Raw genomic sequence first — 21,505 nt, 5'->3', positions numbered from 1 at the left:
GAAGCAGCACCTCCACCAGATGTCACGGGGTCGTGACGTGGCCGAAGACAGGAGACTTCTTGTTATAATTTAACTGTTTATTTGGGCGAACCTGTGCCCGGTAAACAGAAAGTCCAATTACAGCAGCAGTCTCGCACAGATAGCAGTCTCAAACTGATAGCGGCGAACGGAGCGTCGGCCTTCGATCAACAACTGACAAGCGGCGAAGCGCGTCGGCATTTATACTCCCGCCGTCGAATGTTCTAGTGCTATCGCTGGCGGCGGCGTGCGTTCCAGAACAATCTGTACCATTCGCACAGTGGGCGTGATCTTATCGAAATGATCTACTACAGTCCGGAACCCTCTAGAAAACTGCAGGCGCGGTTTGCGCTGAGAATCGTGTGGTGTTTTGGGACGATAACAAAAACTTGGGAAATGGAACATGGCAATACTGTGGCGTAATGCTGCTTTAAACGTTACGCCTACATAATTATTTCGATGGTATAGATCCAGTTGTCTAGAAACACTAGATGCATACAGCGGCTGAACAGCGTACCATTACATTAAAAAACCGGCTGATTCTGCAAACCATTGAATTGTTCTTAAAGCATCTTTGTATAGTATATACTCATGGATTCAAACGCATAAATTGTTTTAATATAAGGACTGGTAAGCACAATCACTCAAAACAAGCACGTCATGCGACAAACTCGCCTGTAAAGAATGCTCTGGTGTACACGTTCGACTCAAAATTACGTCGATATTAGTCAAACGAGCCAAAAGAATGCGCGTTAGCTCTAAATTGTCCCATTTCAGTGCACGAGCACAGTGAATTACGAGGCTATACAACGCCGACACGAACGTGTTACACAGCGTGTCACGCACATCTCGTAGCCTAGGGAGGATGCAGGGACGACTAGCGTGTTACGCGGGCTCAGTTCAAGCAGCACCCAGCCGCTCACTGTTCATAGCAGGCACAGTGGAGCGACGACGAGCTGCAACGTGGACCAGCGTTCTTACACATAGTGAAGACTGAAAAGGGCAGGCTGGGGAGACGAGCTTCTTTGCACGACGCATTTCACCGAAGGCAAACAATGCGACGGGAGTCCGGATATGTGGGAACCGAGGGAGGTCGTGGCTGCAGGACAGGGTCATGTCCCCACCAGAGGCGCAGGCTGGATGTGAAAGACGATGTGGGTTCAAGTGTCACATGGTCCAGATGGGATGAAATGTTGGAAGGCTGTAACAACAACAAACATATTTAGATGACGTGTAGATGTACAAGGTATACATGCAGCAACGCAAGTTTACGAGGGACGCTATATTTGTGAGAAAGCCAAATTTTTGCTTAACTTAGAAATTAATGATAGAAGGGGAATATTTTCCTTAAGCAATAAAATACTCGAAATGAAATTCGAGGATTGTGGGCACTGTTATGCCTGCGAGTCCACAGCGAACGTCCATGCCTCTGAAAAAGGCAATCTGTGTCAAGGCCAGCACGCGAGCCCACCTGACGCCATGAACAACTCAACGGCGTCATCACGCGACGGTGCCTCTCTGCCACGCACGCACAGTGAGTCACCTAAGTCAGCGAGCCCGTCAAAGCGAGCCGGCGCCTTCCTGTCTGTCGAGTCTGACGCAATGCGTGGCGACGTCACTCGTCCTTGGGTGCAGCCACGTGCAGCGCAGCGGCTCCAGATTTGATGAGAATGACGCGGCCCAGCGGTGACCCCTTCGGAGGATTCTGACCTCACGACCACCGGCGCTTCTGGTTGGACACTTGGTTACTCAAAGAATCTACCCGGTGCATATAAAAGAAGCCCTGCGGCGCGTCGCGAGCAGTTGACTCATGTGTCAGAGAAGAGAGCTCGGTTCTTCGAGTTTCTAAGTTGTCAGCCCGAGTGCCGAATTTGTAATGCCTCTGTATATATGCAGTACATAAACCTTGTTTAACTCACCGTCGTCTCATCCGCTCGTCTATCAGCTCTGCGCAGAAGCAGTCGCGAGCTGAGAAACCTACATTACCAAACGGCTGGTGACCTTCCCGGTGGAGTTCGAAGCAGCGGCGCCTTCGGGACCGTGTTGGCGTCGCCGTATTTCGTAAAAGTGAGAGCAGCGGTAGGATTCGTAGCGCCCTTCGTAACGTCATCGGAGGCGCACTTCGCAACAGCAGATACCACTGACGGAAGGAGTGATGTTTTGACTACAATTTATGTTACAACTGCTACACTACACTTGGACAACAATGTCCTTTATGCACTATAAGTTGGCTTTGGCTCTGTAAGGAAATGCGAACATCAGAAAAATTCGTTCATTCTGATTACGAGAGTCTCGCACCGACAGACAATGGCTTAGATGAGTATGCATGCATCTATTGGTCGTCAGCCGTCTCGTGCAAGGATTAGTCTAGCAAAAAGATTGTCACACACACACACACACACACACACACACACACACATCTGGACTAAGACTCTCGGGAATCAAATCCATGGAGATCAAAAGAAGTAGATGGGAATGCGCCTATGGTTGTATATCAAATGGCAGAGCACGAGACGCGTAGATAGAAGCTTGTGGGTTTGGACCACGCTAATGAAGGTGTTTTTTTGTCTTTAACTTTCTCACAGTACAGTTAAAAAAAAGAATCAAGGTCCGCTACGTTCGTCTTTGTCCCACTGTTTTAAATTTCATTCAGTAAAGTACAAATTGAGTCAAGTTTTAGGAGAAGACTGAATGACAAAGCCACAAACCTGCTTGAACTGTAAGAACAGTGACGTTTCATCCTTTGGTAGCTTTTGTGACCTACACACAATTCCTTAGAAACTCAGTGATACTGAGGAGTCCATGTCGCGTAATCACGTCACCAGCCACACCGGTGGGATCTACCTAGACGACATGTATTTAAAATGAAGAATTTGCGTACTTCCACGGTCACGACTGGCCGCCGACCGGAGGTCCACCAGGAGGATGCAGTCAGCAAGGTTCTACCTTAATCAGCCGTGGACATCTTCTACCAATAAGCAAGGCCAGGACGTGATGCACGTGAACGACCTGCAGGATTGGTTCTTGTCCGTTACCTGCAGCAAATAAAAAGTTTCAGTTGACTTGTTTATAAAAATTTAAAATTAAGATGAACCACCCTAGCTGTTATGCAGGACTGTTAATGCCATTCAAAAATTGTATTATCTGAGTATGATTGAAAATGTAGCAGAGTTCCTCTTTGAAGGGACACAAAGAGCAAATCAAATTTTCGCGTAATAGTGAAGTACATTTTCACAATCACGAAAACGCAACTCCCACCGCGACATGACGCTTGATAAACGAGAAACTTAATGTAAAGAAAGTGTGGGTGAAGACACCACCTGATTTTGATTGATATGGGAAGTTTAACGTCCCAAAACCACCACATGAATATGAGAGACGCCACAGTGGAGGAGTCCAGAAATGCACCCAAATCGAGACGCCACCAGGAGATAACCGCTCTAAACACCATGACGTAGTAAATTATGTAGGATTCTACGGGGTTTCAACTAACTTCTGCTAGATAATGGAGTACATTGTCATCTGTGGGTGCCATAGACCTACAATACGAAGTTTAGTAAAGTTTAATCGAGCCAATGTCACGAATATACAAAAAATACATTTTGACGGTTACGGCGCGCACCGAGATTTCAGCGGGAAGTTTAAACTTATTAGAGTGAAGCTCATGGGATAAGACTTCTAAGAGAGCAGCTTAACAATCTGGATTAAGTAATTGTTTCCCTTTAGCGGCCTTTCAGGGAAGCAAGAATTTTAATTTAATATTAGCTCAGAGTTTTCGATCTTTTCCTCACTACTTAATAGTGCACAGAAATTGCAAAAGTAAGTCATGTCTCGAAATTAGGACGCTGTGTCTCAAAAGCTCAGTCCTGAAGATGCATAATTTACAGTCAGGAAGCTTAACACGAACGCTCCGCTGCATGACCTGGATAGGCTCAGCTGCCACCAGCCGCGACGTGGCGGGCGTTGTTGCCGAGATAATATCTATGCTTGAATACAATGGCGGCATGCATGTTTAAATATCTGAAGTACAAAACCCAAGGCCGCGTGTCGTGGGCGTCAATCTAACTGTTTCAGGGCACGCTGCGGAGCATTCGAGTTAGTGTTTGTTGACAACTGGACTTCTAGTTCAACGAGTTCGCACGCACACTCACGAGATGTGAAGCTGCTAATGAAGACCACCGATTTCGCTTGAAGAGTTGAACTGACAGCACTGGAACTTCCTCGACAGCGATCGAACACCGGGTCCGGGACGTGCACAAACCCACGCAGGAACATGGCAGCCACCTTGCCCCGGGGAACTGAAACGTAAGGTAGGAGGGACAACTCGTTAAAAGGGGAAGTGGGAAAACATGGTCGATGCTTACCACGTCTCCAGTCCCAACCATGAGACCCACGGGTGATCCGGGCAGGATCTTCTCCGAGGTCAGGATAACTGAAGACCAGGCTTGAAGACTGAAACCAGAGGGGGCAAGCATGACCACAGGAATGGCACAAGCCGCGGAAGGACGTGGACTGCAACACAGTAACCGTCTTTTAGAAGAGTAGACCCGAGAACGAATAAATGCAAAACTACTTAGTGCTTCCACCCAGACATGGACCATGGACACTGGGGCTGCTAATAGAAGAAGTCTATGTCGGTTAACGTGACAACTACTGAACATGTAAATGAGAGAGCTCCGAATGCGGCTTTGCATTCTGAAAGCCACGTTTCGTACCAGAAGATGGGTGGCAGAAAACTTGTGACCGGTAGAACAAGGGGATTTGGAATGAGCTCTCCTGCTGTCGAATTCGAAAGGGGACATTGACAGACTACCTAGTGTTAGGGTATACCTGCCTGGTGCCCACTTAATTGCCCCCTCACCACAGGACTCATGTGGTGCCAGCGGCTGCTGCAGAACTTCGTATAGTGGGCGTTTAGGACTAGTGCCAACTGAGCAATGCCCACTATATGAAAAGCACCTGAAAGGCAAAACCAACCGAACGCTGGCCTTTACGGTGCAGCGCCGGCCTCTCCAAGAGGTCCTGTGCGCGGTAAATTTATTACGTTTGTATGTTGTGTTTGTCCCTTTCGCTGCGTCCTCCCCTGTCAGTCCCCGTTCGATTTCGTCGCGGAGAACCATTGTGGCAATAACCGTGCTTATGTTCTGTTACATAATGTGCCCTGCATAAGGGTGCAAGAAAATTGGAGAGGGGCTAATCATCTAAACATGCCACCGTCTGTAACACTTATCGCACTACACCTCACTCATTTTATGCGACTGATTAAAGAAGCTCGTACCAATGAGACGTTTTCAGTGCGTTGCTCGTTTCCAGGACGGCGGCCAGACCCTTGTCCATCACCTGTTGTTAGCAGCTCGTATCCCAGGCGACACCGAGTTTGTAGAGCTGCAACGTCACCCGAATCAATCATTACTTTTATTGTGGAATTATAAAATTTTGCGTACCACGATACTATCACAAGGCACAACGCGTGTGGTGGAGGACTGTATTCCATTTCAGCCACCAAAACAAGCGTGAACGTGCACTGATATTTGGGCAGAGTACTCACGGACTAAAACGACAATTTTCAGCGCTATAGTAAACATCCTGTCGTTCCCAGCATCAACAGTTCATATCGCAAATGTTCAGTAACACTTTATTGCCAGCTTTACCAAAGCAGCCATATTTGCTGCGACACGATGTGGACTGAGGAAGCAAACGTTCATAGCATACGTCATACTAACAAATACAGCGCTTCAAGCCGCGACTGTACACTGTGGCGGCATGTGTGCATCAAAGTGCAGCATTCGCAGCTGGCAATCAAACCGGTGCCCTCGAGCTTGGAAGTACGATGCGTTAGCTGCGAAGCCGCCAAGGCGGCATACTATACAGATACATAACGTGCATGCAGTATTTTGAATGTAGGACTTACACTGTCGAGAGGCATGGTACAGCAGGCAGCATGCTCCAGCCGGAAACTGGACGCCGAATCAAATTTCGCGGGCAGTGGAAGTCAACGAGCTGAAAAGACACGAAAATCATTACACTCGACAGGAAGGCGGAATTGATTTGCGACTTACGCGAGCCGATTCAAGAAACCTGTAGGCGTCAATGTTAGGCAAGACGCGGAGTTCTTCACTCTTCCCATTCGCCTGAGCGAATGAGATGAAGAACACCAAATTTCGTGACCTGAAAAAAAGAGGGGGAGGGGCATTTGTTGGAAGATCGACGTGCACACAGAAGTCAGGATAAAAGTAGCGTCATTATGGTAAAAGGTCAGAACCCGAAAGGCCACAGGACATACGCATGCCCAACCGTATCTCACGTCCCATCTTTCAAGCACTATAGGGTCATTCGTAGCATAGATTTAACTAGCCACCAAAAATGTTTTTCTTAAGAATGGTAGGCGCTCACCCTAAACACTGCTCCAGAGATGTTGGATCACGTCAAAGACTGGCCATGCGTGCCTAGTTGAGAAATGAGGGCAAATGTTAACATCGCAGTGACGCAAAAGCTGGAAGGACAGGGACTTGTGAAACTGACAATCGATAGGCACTAGTCGTTGTAGTAGTAGTACTATACTACTAATAAAATGTATTTGGCATCAATGAAAGGGTAGATGGAAGTCACGAGACAAAGAGGAACGCTTTTAAAGTAGAAATAAGCAGCTAGTAGTAAGGCAATGGAAAAAAAAGGGGATAGATCACTTGATCATTGATTAGATTACTCTGGTTTAACGCCTCGAAACGACGATATCAGTAGAGGTCTCCCCACGCCTGGGAGTTCGACATTGATTGATTTATTAGATAAGTATAATTCACGAGGTAGTAATTCATTTTACACATACAAATGAACTCATTAAAAAAACAGACGAGGACAGGTTTAAAGTCGAGAAGAGAGCAAAAAAACTAACCTGGGTCGACGACGATGCTGTGCCGATTTAAGTAGACACCGGTATTCTTGGCAAAAACCGCAAGTGGGTACGCGTGACGGACAATAGGTGAACAAGAACAAGACACCGGTTCCCTGAAATGTGATGGGCTGACGAGAAAAATGGGTATTACAGCCACGACAGAAGAAGCTACCTGTGTTACCTGCCTAGTGTTCGCTCGACTTGTACGCGCGCGCTTCCGCCGCGGGAGAAGACCCTGAAAAGCCTCGCCAGCCTGGTTAGCGGACTCACCGAATTCGATGCCGTTGTTGAAGCTGGCAATAAACTACGGTGCTTGCGGTGGTCCCCGACGAATTGCCGCTGATGAAACTCGTTGAGCGTGTGCTCTTCGTCCGTGGTTAGTAGCACCGGTTGCACCTGTCGCTTGCGGAACTGCATCAACAAAGCAGACAATGGTTCTACTTAATCAATTGAGTTATTGATATGTGGGGTTTAACGTCCCAAAACCACAATAAGATTATGACAGACGCCGTAGTGGAGGGCTCCGGAAACGTCGACCACCTGGGGTTCTTTAACGTGCACCCAAATCTGAGCACACGGGCCTACAACATTTCCGCCTCCATCGGAAATGCAGCCGCCGCGGCCGGGATTCGATCCCGCGACCGGCGGGTCAGCAGCCCAGTACCTTAGCCACTAGACCACCGTGGCGGATTTTGGTGTGACCTTTGCAAGATCTTATGCACGCTTCAACGGCCTGAGGTGCATGCGCATTGTCTCGGTAATAATATGCGTCTTTATCGAGTGATCTTGAGCGATGGTAATGATTTCAGCCATTAAAGCGCTGCGGGGTAATCCAAGGCATATAGTAAGTGCTTGGGCTTGAATGCTCGGAATTGCCCGCAGGTTGGTCTTGCCGGTGTTTGATACTGCAGGTAAGCTGTACCGTAAGATTCCGATAAACAGCACTCTCTACAGTTGTAGCATTGGTGGTATGGGCACTCCCCAAATCTTCCCTGCAAGGAATTTGAACATGTGGCATATTGCGATCAGCCGCTTCTTCACATAGTTCACGTGTGGAGTCCACGACAAGTTTCTGTCTATTATGACTCCCAAGAGCCTGTGGCTTCTGCTGAACGATATGTATTCTTCAATAATTGACATTGTCACGCAGCAAAGGACGACGCAGTTGTCTAAGAGGAAAACAAGTTTATTGGAGCAAACCTGTGCTCTCTTAACAACTGAAAAAAATACACAGGCGGCGAAGCAGCGGCCAGCAAAACGACGGGCACGCTAGTGAGCGTCGGCGATCGAATGACGTGGCATCGGCTGTGCGGGAATTTATATCCCTCGGCGCGAGGGTTTCTCCAATAGTCGAATTGTATCAAGAACGCCGTGATAGCGTTTGTTAGAAACGCTGTTCGTTCGAACAGCGTTTCTAACAAACAACGCCTGAAGCGTTGTTTGATAGCGTTTGTTCGAAACGCTGTGGTAGCGTTTGTTCGAAACGCTGTGGTAGCGTTTGTTCGAAACGCTGTGAAAACGGCGATAGCACAGGCCGGCACAGCCAGGCCGAAAAAACAAAACACAAATAAACAAACCCAATGCATGGTTCGCGGCATTACCCCCCCCCCTCTAAGAGTGCATCGACCCGATGCTAACATAAGGGACAGTCCCCACAAATTAAAATAAAAGTTCGTCATCGTCCGTAGAAAGGTTTTAAGCGAACCACATGGACGACTTCGGGCCGCGTGCGTCGTCGTGATGTACGGGAGTCCCCATCGGGGATCACTTCGTACGTTAGTTCGCCAACACGTCGTAGAATCTGGTAGGGTCCGAAATAGCGTCGTAGAAGTTTCTCACTGAGTCCACGTCGTCGAATGGGAGTCCAAATCCTCACACGATCTCCAGGATGGTACTCGGCGTCTCGGTGTCGGAGATTGTAGCGTCCGGCATCCACCAGTTGCAGGTCCGTTATACGAGCTCGAGCGAGCTGGCGGGCCTCCTCCGCACGTTGAAGGTATCCTTGGACGTCGGCGTTGAGGTCGTCGTCTTCTACGTGCGGAAGCATGGCGTCGAACATCGTAGTCGGCCGTCTTCTGTAGACGAGCTCGAACGGTGTCATCTGCGTGGTTTCTTGAATAGCCGTGTTGTACGCAAACGTGACGTACGGGAGGACTTCGTCCCACGTCTTATGTTCAACGTCGACGTACATAGACAGCATATCCGCGATTGTCTTATTAAGCCGTTCCGTTAGTCCATTCGTTTGGGGGTGGTACGCCGTCGTTCTTCGGTGATCTGTGTTGCTGTAGCGTAAGATTCCTTGCATGAGCTCCGCAGTGAAGGTCGTTCCGCGGTCCGTAATTAGGACCTCAGGGGCTCCATGTCGCAGCACAATTTGGTTAATAAAGAACTTTGCAACTTCTTGTGCAGTTCCCCTAGGAAGAGCGGTGGTCTCTGCGTAGCACGTCATGTAGTCTGTCGCTACGACAATCCATTTGTTCGCGGATCGGGATGTAGGGAACGGGCCCAGAAGGTCCATTCCAATCTGCTGGAAGGGCCTCGTTGGGACGGCGATCGGCAGCAGTAGTCCGGCTGGTCTCGTCGGTGGTGTTTTTCGTCGCTGGCAGTCACGGCAGCTCCGGACGTAGTGGGTGACATCGGATGTAAGGCGGGCCCAGAAGTATTTCGCCTTGATTTTTGTAATCGTGCGAGCTGTTCCGAGATGTCCGGAAGACGGGTCGTCGTGGCACGCTTCCAAAATTTCGTCACGAAGATCTGCGGGGATGACAAGTAGATAATTCTTTCTCGTTCCGGGGTTGAATTCTTCTTCACTAGGTTGGAGTTTTTGAGGCTGAATGCTGGTAAGTTGCGCTTGAACGCCCTAGGCACGGTGACGTTGCGTCCTTCGAGGTAGTCAATCATGGCGTGGAGGTCAGGGTCGGCACGCTGCTGGGCGGCTAGGTCGCTTTCTGTCACGACTCCGAAGAACGCGCTGTCTTCATCGGAGTCCTGTGGTGGTGGGTTGACGGGGGCGCGGGACAGGCAGTCGGCGTCGGAGTGTTTCCTGCCGGATTTGTAGAATATTGTAACGTCAAACTCTTGCAGGCGCAAGCTCCACCGCCCAAGACGGCCAGAGGGGTCCTTCAAATTGGCGAGCCAACACAGCGCATGATGGTCTGTCACAACCTTAAACGGTCTACCATAGCCGTATGGGCGAAATTTTGAAATGGCCCATATGATAGCCAAGCACTCTTTCTCGGAGGCAGAGTAGTTTCTCTCCTCCTTCGACAGACCATTGCTTGCATAGGCGATTACCTTTTCGTAACCGCTTTGCTTTTGAACGAGGACGACACCTAAACCGATATCACTGGCGTCCGTGTGCATTTCCGTTTCGGCGTTTTCGTCGAAATGAGCGAGCACGGGCGGGTTTTGCAGGCGTTGTTGCAGCTCGCAGAATGCCTTTTCTTGGTCGTTTTCCCAGCTGAAAGGGGTGCTTTCTTTCGTCAGGCGCGTGAGTGGCTCTGCAATGCGTGCGAAGTTTGCGACGAAGCGCCGGTAGTATGCGCACAGTCCGAGAAACCTTCGCACACCCTTCTTATCTTTCGGCCTTGGGAAGTTCGCAATGGCTGATGTTTTTGCCGGGTCAGGTAGGACTCCCGCGGCGTTCACGACGTGACTCAAGAACTCGAGTTCCTCGTACGCGAAACGGCACTTCTCAGGCTTCAGCGTTAACCCCGACGTACGAATGGCGTCGAGTACATATTCCAACCTTGTGAGGTGTTCGTCGAAAGTCCAGGCGAATACGACAACGTCGTCGAGGTATACTAGGCAAGTGTGCCACTTCAGGCCTGCTAGCACAGTGTCCATGACTCTTCGAAACGTTGCGGGCGCTGTGCACAGCCCAAACGGCATCACCTTGAACTCGTATAGACCGTCCGGGGTTATAAATGCAGTCTTCTCTCGGTCTCTCTCGTCCACTTCAATTTGCCAGTAGCCGGTCTTCAGATCCATGGATGAGAAGTACTTGGCGTGGCAGAGGTGGTCGAGGGCGTCGTCGATTCGTGGCAGGGGGTACACGTCTTTTTTGGTGATTTTGTTTAGTCTCCGGTAGTCAACGCAGAATCTTAAAGTGCCATCTTTTTTCTTCACGAGTACAACCGGCGCAGCCCACGGACTTTTTGATGGCTGTATTATGTCGTCGCTGAGCATGTCATCAACTTGAGTCCGGATGGCTTCGCGCTCGTGTGAAGAAACGCGGTACGGTGACTGTCTGGCAGGTCGGGCTCCATCTTCGGTTATTATCCGGTGCCTCGCCAAAGGTGTCTGACGTAACTTCGAGTTCGAGGAAAAACACTCGCTGTAGCGACGGAGCAACTCCAGTAATCTGTCCCGATTTTCTTGCGACAGCGCCGGGTTCACGTCGAAAGGATGTGGCAGCCTGGAAGCATCTGCGCGTGCGCGTTCAAAGGTGGCGACCGCAATCACTTGACTCGCTTCTTGCGTTTCTTCGAGGAACGCAATTGCAGCGCCCTTGTTTAGATGCTGGTACTCCTCGGTGAAATTGGTGACCAAAACGTGGGATCTGCATTGCTTAAACCGCGCAATGCCTCTTGCGACAGACATACCGCGGTCTAGAAGCAACCTTTGGTCAGTCTCCACGATAGCGTCGACGTCAGGAGCAGCACCTTCACAATAGACGGCGATCATCAAGGTTGCGCGGGGTGGCAGGGTGACGTGATCGTCGGCGATCCTTACAGCAGCACGGTGTCCGAGGTTCGGCTGCGGCGTCGTGGAGTGATCGGAAGAAAACGTTATCGACCGGGTCTGCAGATCAATTATTGCGCCATTGTCCGTCAAAAAGTCCATTCCGAGAATTACGTCGCGGGAGCAGTTAGGCAAAATTACGAACTCCGAAGGGTACGTAGTGCCGTCTATGGTGACGCACGATGTGCACATTCCACCTGGGGTCACGAGGTGGCCTCCTGCTGTGCGTATGTGCGGACCGTCCCATCTGGTCGTAACTTTCTTTAGCTTGGACGCGAATGACCCGCTCATGACCGAGTAGTCGGCTCTCGTGTCGATGAGGGCGACTACGTCAAGGCCGTCGATGGACAACTGGACGTCGGATGCCGCTTTCCTCGAATTTCGGGTGCGTCGGGGCGTCGTATCGCGGCTTGCACGTGTTGATGGTCGGGCACTATGCGTCGTCATCGTCATCTTCTCAGTGGCAGACTTCGTCATTTCGGGTACGCGTCGCGCAGCGTAGCTGTCGTCGTTTTCGGGGGTCTCGTCAGGGTGTCGTCGGGTCGTCGGGATGAGGGCATGTCGTGAGTCACGGTCTTGCGTCGTTGGAGGGTTTTTATTTTCTCGCCGTTGTGCAACTTCACCTCCAGAAGTTGCTGCTTTTAGTTTCCCCCTCGTGGGCTGGGGGACCTTCCACGGGCGAAATCAGCATGGCTGCGATGGTTGGGGGATCGGTACGGGTAGGGCGACGGCGAACGGTTGAAACGGTATTTCATTTCATTTCATTTCATTTCATTTCATTTATTTACTCTCAAGGCCGAAGCATTACAGAGAGGAGCGGGTATACATCGTACAGAAAATCAGGAAATACAGCAAATCAAAATTATATGCGCACAATGGCGGTCTGAAAACCATAAAAGAAAAGAAAGACTGCGTGATGTGAAGAAGAGGCAGGGTGGTTGTAACAACAGTTTTTGAAGCTGAGCTGTTGGCAATAGTTCTAGCGCTGCGAAAGCTACCTTTGAATGCCGCTAATGCGATCATAATAACGGATTCCCTGTCAGTATGTACGTCGATTACGGCGTCAACAAAATCGATGGCCTTAAAGACGCTCCTTATGCTAGTTCCTCCTCAGCTGCAGCTACTGAAACTAGTATGGGTACCCGGTCATTGCGGCTTAGAAGTAAATGAAATCGCCGACTCTCTAGCACGAACAGCATTGGAAGGGCCAGTACTATCAGTCCTTCCCGAAGTGGCCAATATAACGGCGACAAGATACAGAAAGCTTGCGCTCAGTGCAGACGCTATGGAAGCAATATTGTCAACACCAGAATTTACTCACTTAAGATTTCCATGGAAAAGTCATTGGTGTCCTACAAAACAGTTGGAAACCATAATAACCAGATTTCGATGTCGTCTCCCCCCGTTAAATTTCTATTCACATAGGGCTGGTCTGGCGATATCACCACTATGCAACTTTTGTTCAGAATTGGAAACAATAGAGCACTATTTTTTATCATGTCGCCGATACAAATTGCTTAGGAAAACATTCTTAGCCCTCCCATTTGCTAGCCTGGGGTTGAATTTCACTATAGAAAACATACTTTCCTTCGATGCTTACGATGTGGGCTTCAGCCACGAGAACGTTTTCTACGCAGTTTGCAAGTACCTGAATGAAAGTAAAAGAATTAAGCTTTTAATTGCGTGATTATTAATCATGAAAAAATAATAATTCCAACGAACACAAGAGCATTGTTTAACTATCCTGATTCTTATTCAAGGTAATGAATAGTTGTCTTATCTGCACGAGTGACAAGCAACTATTGCACTCCATTCATTCTGACTAGGGTGTCTTCACTTTTTTCATTCTTTTTTTCTGGTGGGTGGTTTCGATATTTAAAAAAAAACTTACTTAATTAAGTCATCGATTCTTGGCCAATCCCCCTAAGTGGGTACGAGCCATGTCTGTGGATTCATCATCATCATCATCATCATCATCATCATCATCATAACAACAATGTTCAACATGGTTGCGTCTTTGAATGACACGCGCACACAAAAACTAACAAGAGAAAACACAGCGTGACTTCAGTGGCGAATTTACGCGAAATGGTTAGAGAGGGCGTTTTTAAACAAAGTGAGGTCAGTGATAGCAGCGATAGGGGCGGGAAGGTGGTTCCACTCATTTGCAGTTTTCGGGATGAATGATTCAAAATATAAATTTGTGCGGGCGCTAGGAACGCCCACTTTAAACTGATGATCGTTGCGTGAGGAAACATACGATGGGGGCTGGAAAAGAGTGTTGCTAAAAGACGGAATACAATGAAAGATCTTATGGAACAGGCAAAGGCGAGATATTTTACGCCGCAGTGAGAGAGTGGGTAAGTGAAGATTGGCTTTCATCGAGGTAACACTGGGCGTGCGATGGTAGTTTGACATGACAAAACGTGCCGAGTGATTTTGAACCACCTCGATGCTGTCAGCGAGGTAATTGGTATGTGGATCCCAGACTGATGACGCGTACTCGAGTTTGGGTCGGACTAATGTTTGATAAAGCAGAAGTTTAATGCCCCTGACACACGGGCACCCTAAAGTCTTTTAGACAAGGGGACATCTTTCGGAAAGGCGTTCGGGCGCAGTGACACACGACAAAGGAGTAACTCCTTTCCGGTAAAGATGCTTTTCGCAAAAGTAGATCCCGCATCTACTTTTCTGGCAGAAAGGGAGTACTCTCGCATAAAGTGTGCATAATTTATCAATAGAAGAAAACGTGTCGCAACACTGCGGTGCCCTGTCAGTATTTTTTTGCGTTGAGAAAATGTTCTCATTTTCAGCAGCAGTGCGATTTGTTGAAAAGTGAAGGCCTATAGTCTGTCCATACTCTCAAACGCCTGCATTACGTCACTAGCGCGATCATGTTAGGGTTGGCAGCGGCAGCTGCTGTGTCGGTGACGTAGTATCTTGTAACAGTGGAGTCGGCTCAGTCGGTGAAGAAAAAACCGCGCGTCCAGTGGACTGAAAAGGAGACCTGGGCGCTGATAAAGCTATGGGAGGACCATTTGGACGCCTTGTAAGGGCAAAAGCACAACGGTGGAGTGTACCAGGCGATTGCCGAGAGCCTCACTGGCGCTGGTATTCCCCGTACATGGGCGCAAATTGACAGCAAAATTGCCTTCGCAGCGTTTAGCTCATCTTCGATGGAGCCGAGGGAGACAAAAGTCAGGCCCACCTAAACTGTTGCTTTATCTCTGTCTCTGCGCTGAGACATCGCAGGACCATGATGAAACGCGGCACGCCGTCACTGACCCAGCTGGACGCAGCCGTGTAAAAAGCACGACAAAAAACAAAAACAGCAACACACCGACTGTTCATAGTGGCCATACGAACTTAAGTTGCTGCTAAAAACGCAAAAAAGCGATAGAAAATTACAGGTATGCGCATTATAAGCCACCAGACAATAAAAAAACGGTTTCATGCTCCGGCGTCGCTGAATGTGATGTACATGCGCAGATTCTTTTTAACATTTCCTATCTTGCTGCTTCCACAAACAGCGCCATTTTTTCTGCAGCGTTCTTCTGAGGCACCGCCTAAAGCAGTAATCCGGTGCCGTGTGTCATCTGCGCCACTCCTTTCTGCAAATGGTCCCCTTAGGCGACAAAAGGGGTTTACTTCAAAGTACTTTACTTTTGCCCGTGTGTCAAGGGTATAAGGTTAGTCGGAGTCAAAGAAAAGTTTCTGCGCAGATAACCTAACGTGCGATTCCCATTGTTTGTAATATAATCGACATGCGTGTTCCAAGAGAGATTGTTAGAAATATATACTCCTAAGTACTTGTAGGACGAAACCAGATCGAGATTGCTGTGGTTAAGTGTGTAGTCGCACGGTACATTATGAGAAATACAACGGGAAATTCTCATAGCCTTGCATTTAGTAACGTTTAGCTTCATTAACCATACGTCGCACCATGATGAAATGTGATCCAGGTCTGTTTGAAGGGCAAGATTATCTGCGTTAGTCCGGATTTCACGGTAAATTACACAGTCATCGGCAAATAGTTTGATGGATGATGAAATGTCTTTAGGTAAGTCGTTGACGTAGATAAGAAATAGTAGGGGACCAAGAACTGAACCTTGCGGAACGCCGGACGTTACAGGGCTAGTCGGGGAACAATGGTCGTTAGCAGTTACAAACTGGGTGCGGTTAGATAAGAAACATTCAGTCCACTTTAAGACGTTAGCATCAATATTTAGCGCGTTTAGTTTCAGAAGAAGTAACTTGTGGCAGACGGTATCAAAGGCTTTTGAAAAATCTATGAAGACACAATCAACAGTATATGAACGATCAACAGCAGAGAATAAATCGTTAGTGAAGGCCAGAAGCTGTGTCTCACATGAATAATATTTCCTAAACCCGTGTTGGTGAATGCTAAAGAAGGCGTTACTTTCAAGATAACTCACGACGTGGGTGTAAATTACATGTTCGAGAAGTTTGCATGGTACACTGGTTAGTGAAATGGGGCGATAGTTCCCGGGACTATGAGCGTTTCCTGATTTAAACAAGGAAGCCACCTTCCCCACCTTCCAGTCCTCTGGGAGAACACCTTCTTCTAATGACTGATCAAAAAGTCTCGACAGAATAATTGAGGAATGAACGTCAGTGTTTTTCAAAAATTTAGAAGAAAGATGGTCCACAGCTGGTGTTCGACAGGTATTCTTCGATCTCAAATGGGCGCTGGCCGGCTCGCGGGCGGGGTGCGTCGACGGAGAACCCACGCAAACCCAGCCTCTTGTACGGGCAGCGGTGGTAGACGTGGTCGGCCTCTCCGCAGTGGTAGCACAGCGGACGATTATCTGGCGTTCGCCACACCTCGGTCTTTCTGGGCGCCTGGTTTCGGGTTACAGGGGGTCGGGCGGGGGACATTGGGCGGCGGTACGGCGGGGCCTCTTGATAACGGGTTGGGACGGGTCGAGGTCGACGAGCAGCAGCGGAGTAGGTCATCGCTTGTGGTTCGCAAGATGCTTCCGACGGCGTGGAATTCCCCAGTGCTTGCTGAACCTCCTTGCGGACGACGTCAGTGAGGGAGGCGACTTGGGGCTGCGGCGTTTCTGAGAACAATTTTCTCAGTTCCTCGCGAACGACGGCGTGGATGGTCTCCCGCAATTCTTCCGTCGCCAATCCAGGGGCGTTTACCGGGTTCACCGAAAGGGTGTTGAGTAGTCCATCGTATTGCCGGGAACGCATATCCAAGGTCCTCTCGATCATCGAAGCCTCGGTGACGAGCTCAGCGACGGTCTTAGGGGGGTTGCGGATGAGTCCAGCGAAGAGCTCTTGTTTAACTCCCCGCATCAGAAAGCGCACCTTCTTCTCTTCTGTCATTTCGGGGTCAGCTCTCCGGAACAGCATCTTCATCTCCTCAGCGAACAGTACAACACCTTCGTTAGGGTGTTGCATTCGCGTCTCCAACAAAAGGGCGGCTCGTTCTTTCCGCACAACCGTAGCGAATGTTTTGAGGAATTCGCTCCTAAAGACAGACCAGTCGGTTAGGGAGCCTTCATCGTTCTCAAACCACGTTCGAGCTGCATCCTCTAAATAGAAGAAGACATGACGAAACGTTTCTTCGTCATCCCACCTGTTAAAGATGCGGATGCGCTCCAACTTCTCCAGCCACTCTTCCGGGTCTTCACCAGGAGATTTTCAGAATGATGGGAGCTCACGAGGTTGTTGCAGAACGACGGGAGGGTTGGTAGCGCTGGTCATGGTGCCTGCGTTGATCATCGTGGTTTTTACGTCTTCTTTCCTTTTTTATCCGGGAGCAGTCCAAACCCTGGCTGAAGGCCTTGCTGTCGGCGGCTGACACGAGTTGGGCGTGCTTGTCGGCTTGGCAATGGCTTAGGGTTCATGTACCCCGCACCTCCACCAGATGTCACGCCGCAAAGGACGACGCAGTTGTCTATGAGGAAAACAAGTTTATTGGAGCGAACCTGTGCTCCCCTAACAACTGAAAAAATACACAGGCGGCGAAGCAGCGGCCAGCAAAACGACGGGCACGCTAGTGAGCGTCGACGATCGAATGACGCGGCATCGGCTGTGCGGGAATTTATATCCCTCGGCGCGAAGGTTTCTCGAATAGTTGAATTGTATCGAGAACGCCGTGATAGCGTTTGTTAGAAACGCTGTTCGTTCGGACAGCGTTTCTAACAAACAACGCCTGAAGCGTTGTTCGATAGCGTTTGTTCGAAACGCTGTGGTAGCGTTTGTTCGAAACGCTGTGAAAATGGCGATAGCACAGGCCGGCGCAGCCAGGCCGAAAAAACAAAACACAAATGAACAAACCCAATGCATGGTTCGCGGCAATATGCTGTAAGCAGACATTGATTTCCACGTGAATGCTACCACTGCACATTTTCCGCAGGACACCTCGAGGCCTTGTTTACGAAGGTAACATGACATCGTTGTAGCAGCCTTCTGAAGGTGGGCGTGAAGCTGAGGCCTTCTCACACCTGATGTCCAAATGCAGATGTCATCAGCGTAGACAGAAAGTTCTACAATGCTAGGTAGCTGCTCGACTAGACCAATGGCAGGTTGAAAAATGTAGGGCTTAGCACTTCTCCATGAGGAACTCCTTGGCTGCTGTAATAATCAGGTGTTGGGCCGTTCACTGTCATCACGTAAAATGATCTCAGCTGTAAGTAACTGTACACCCACATATATAACTTGCCACCATGACCTACTGTTTCCAGAGAACTAAGGATGGCTTCATGGGTGGCATTGTCGTAAGCCCCCTTAACGTCTAGAAACAGGGCGGCACACAGTATCTTACAGGCTTTCTGGTGTTGAACTTATGTCACCAGATCAACAACGTTGTCGATTGACAAATGGCCGCGCCTGAATCCGGTCATGGATACTGGATAGATTTCGTAGTGCTCTAAATACCACTTATTCGTGTTAGAATCATTCGTTCCATCGTTTTTTCCACACAACTGGCAAGAGCGATAGGACGGTATGAGGCAATATCCAAAGGAGATTTACCAGCCTTTAGAAGTGGAATGAGGCGACTTGACTTCTATGCCTGGGGAACCGTACCAGTCTGCCAAGAGTCGTTGTATAGGTGTAAGAGTGCCTTCCGAGCTTCGTCTCCAAGATTACAAAAGGCACGATAGGTAATGCCATCAGGTCAGGGTGCTGAAGAACGTCTGCACAGTGTCAGTACCGCCTCTAGCTCATCCATAGATAACTGGCATTCTGTGCGGGGATCACGTGAGGGTGGTGGGTTGTCAAATGTTCCCATTCTTGATACTGTGAAATTGGAATAAGCGGCAATTCTTCTACAGAAAAAATTCTGCGACGTCAATCTCTCTGCATCGAAGGTGAAGTGCCACAGATGTAAAAGGGTGTCGCTGACCCAACGTTGTGCTAAGACCCCGGACAGTTCGCCATATCAGTGATAGGGCCTTTCGTGGATCCAAAGACTCGCAAAAGGATGTCCAACGTTGCCTAGCCAGTTTATCCATGTGCCGCTGCATTTTCTTTTAAATGCGTCTAGCCAGCCTCAAATCATCCATGTACTTTGTCCGTCAGTACCTTCGTTCTGCACAACGGCGTATTGCGCGAGGTTTCTCAAGCTCGATATCGAAATCGGTGCGCTTGTGTATAGTCAACAGTGAATGCGTGGTATTCTGCAGGACATCCCTTATCGAGTCCTCTAGGTTATATGATGAGCCTTCAGTACAGCAGTCTTTCATTAACATTTTGAATTTCGGCCAATCGGTGTATTTGAGGCCTCTTGAGGCCTTGGAGCTGGTGAAACCTTCTATACAGAGGTAAGTTGGTATATGGCCGCTGCCCCACGTTTCCACATCCGAAAACCAGTGCACTTTCCTGGTAAGTGAGTGAGAAACCAATGTAAGGTCCAGGCAGCTTCTATAGGCTGATCCGCGTAAATATTACATATTTACATATATTACATATGAAATATTTACAAATTTACGCGTTTTTATTATCAGAGTGCCAAAAAAGTTGTGCCTTGAGTGTTTTTTTCTACTTTGATCATACTTGAAAAACGGTCGAACTCTTTTGCATACAGCTCAAGTACTTCCCAGGTTTGAATTCTTATATCTGTTTACCATTCCCCTAACTCGATCCTTAAGACGTAGGTGAATTTTTCCCTACACTGGGCATATCTGGTTTTTCTTGGTATTTACTTGTTCTTCCAGTGAGAAGAAGAAACTAGTTAAGCTTGTAATATGCTTACACATTTAGCTGATAAGTACTATCACTATTGTATTTGCGTTTCAGTGTTTCCTATACCTGTATTATACTCAAACATTGTCGTCGGTCTGGCGGGAAGAATTTATACCGCTCTGGTAAGTTTTCTGTATTCATTTATACGCAAAAGAATATTGTGGTAATTCTGCTGAGTGAGCCCTGAATATTACAGAAAAAAACTAAGATTTAAAAAAATACCCAGTGAGGGCATTACAACCGGCGGGCAAAGCAGCAGTTTTTAGGCACAAAATTTTAGACAGGGTAACAGTTATATAAAAAATGAAGCCAAAGCGTACGGTTGCTGCGTAAAGCCTTATCTACATCCTGCGAAAAAGAGGTGGGTACGCCGTTACAGTTATTCTGGTATAAGCGAAACAACGGGCGCAAAAGTGAAGCATTTCGGAGCAACTGCTATATCTTGTAACTGAACTTTGGCAACGCAGCCTTCGCTGCGTTGCCACGAAGAGTTGTCCTTGAGTGCGGCTACTTCTAGCTTTATATGGTGCGTGACAATTCAGACGGCCCAGTCGGCTTTGAAGTGAAGACTGCATCTGTTGATCGTCAGTTTGATTGGTACTAATTATGTATAACTAATTAACATTGCACTGAACAATGTTGCCTGCAGATTCACGTTTTCATTAGTTAGTTAATAATTACATCGAGTGTAATTAGCAAAACATCAGTGTAAATGAAACTAATAATGCAACTAATAGGCACGATGGTATTTAGAATGGTTATTGTGTTGACTTAACTTGCCTGAGCTTAATCATTCTGCACCTTATTAGCATCTTGGTAATTAGCACGATATCAGTCAACATGGTTCTAGTTTTACGCTGCTTCATTAGCACTTCTTGTTTAGTATGCGGATTAATTGACTCGATGTTCCTGCGTCTTTCGATAATTAGTTTAAGTCATAGCATACACTAACACCATTAGCTAGGTATACTACAGAGCCAATCAGCTAATCAGGAGGGCGCACGTGCTCATGAAGAAGATGAAGAAGACGATAACGAAGAGGGTGCGCACCAGCTGAGCAATACGCTAGAATGTACAGCCTAGCATGATGATTACAAACATGGCCTCGGTGATTCGCTACGACCGCGGTAAAGTCACTTGGACGAAATTAATCTGAAATGCCACTATGCTGATTATTATAAAGCAGGGGTGGGACAACTTTTCTGGCGGAGGGTCGAAATTGCACGAAGCCAACACAGTGGGGACCAGAAGGCAAATGAGGGGAGGGCCGAAAGTCGACAAAAAATTAGGACCCTTGACAATAACGCATAAAGGTGAAAGGCAGACATGTCTATTTTCAGCACCATGCCAGAAGGTTGCGATTCACAAGACCACATGGGAGATCACCACTGTCACTTGGCATAGGAGGTGATCAGTACAACAGGGTGGTGATCTGGCCTCGTGTAGCGTTATACCGTCGCCCGGCCTGCATGTTACTGACCCCTGATGTAAAGTATACGTACTCCTATATTCAGAAACGCTCATTGACTTGTCTTGCCACTGCCTTCAGTGCAGCGTGTTTGAAACGCGTTTGTGCTGCCTCGGCACTGTCTGAAGCAGCGTGTCCGAAACCCTTTGTGCTGCATCAAAGGC

Source organism: Rhipicephalus microplus, chromosome 2 (genome assembly GCF_043290135.1).
Source record: "Rhipicephalus microplus isolate Deutch F79 chromosome 2, USDA_Rmic, whole genome shotgun sequence".
NCBI classification, from domain to species: Eukaryota; Metazoa; Arthropoda; class Arachnida; order Ixodida; family Ixodidae; genus Rhipicephalus; species Rhipicephalus microplus.
This window is presented reverse-complemented; position numbering follows the sequence as displayed.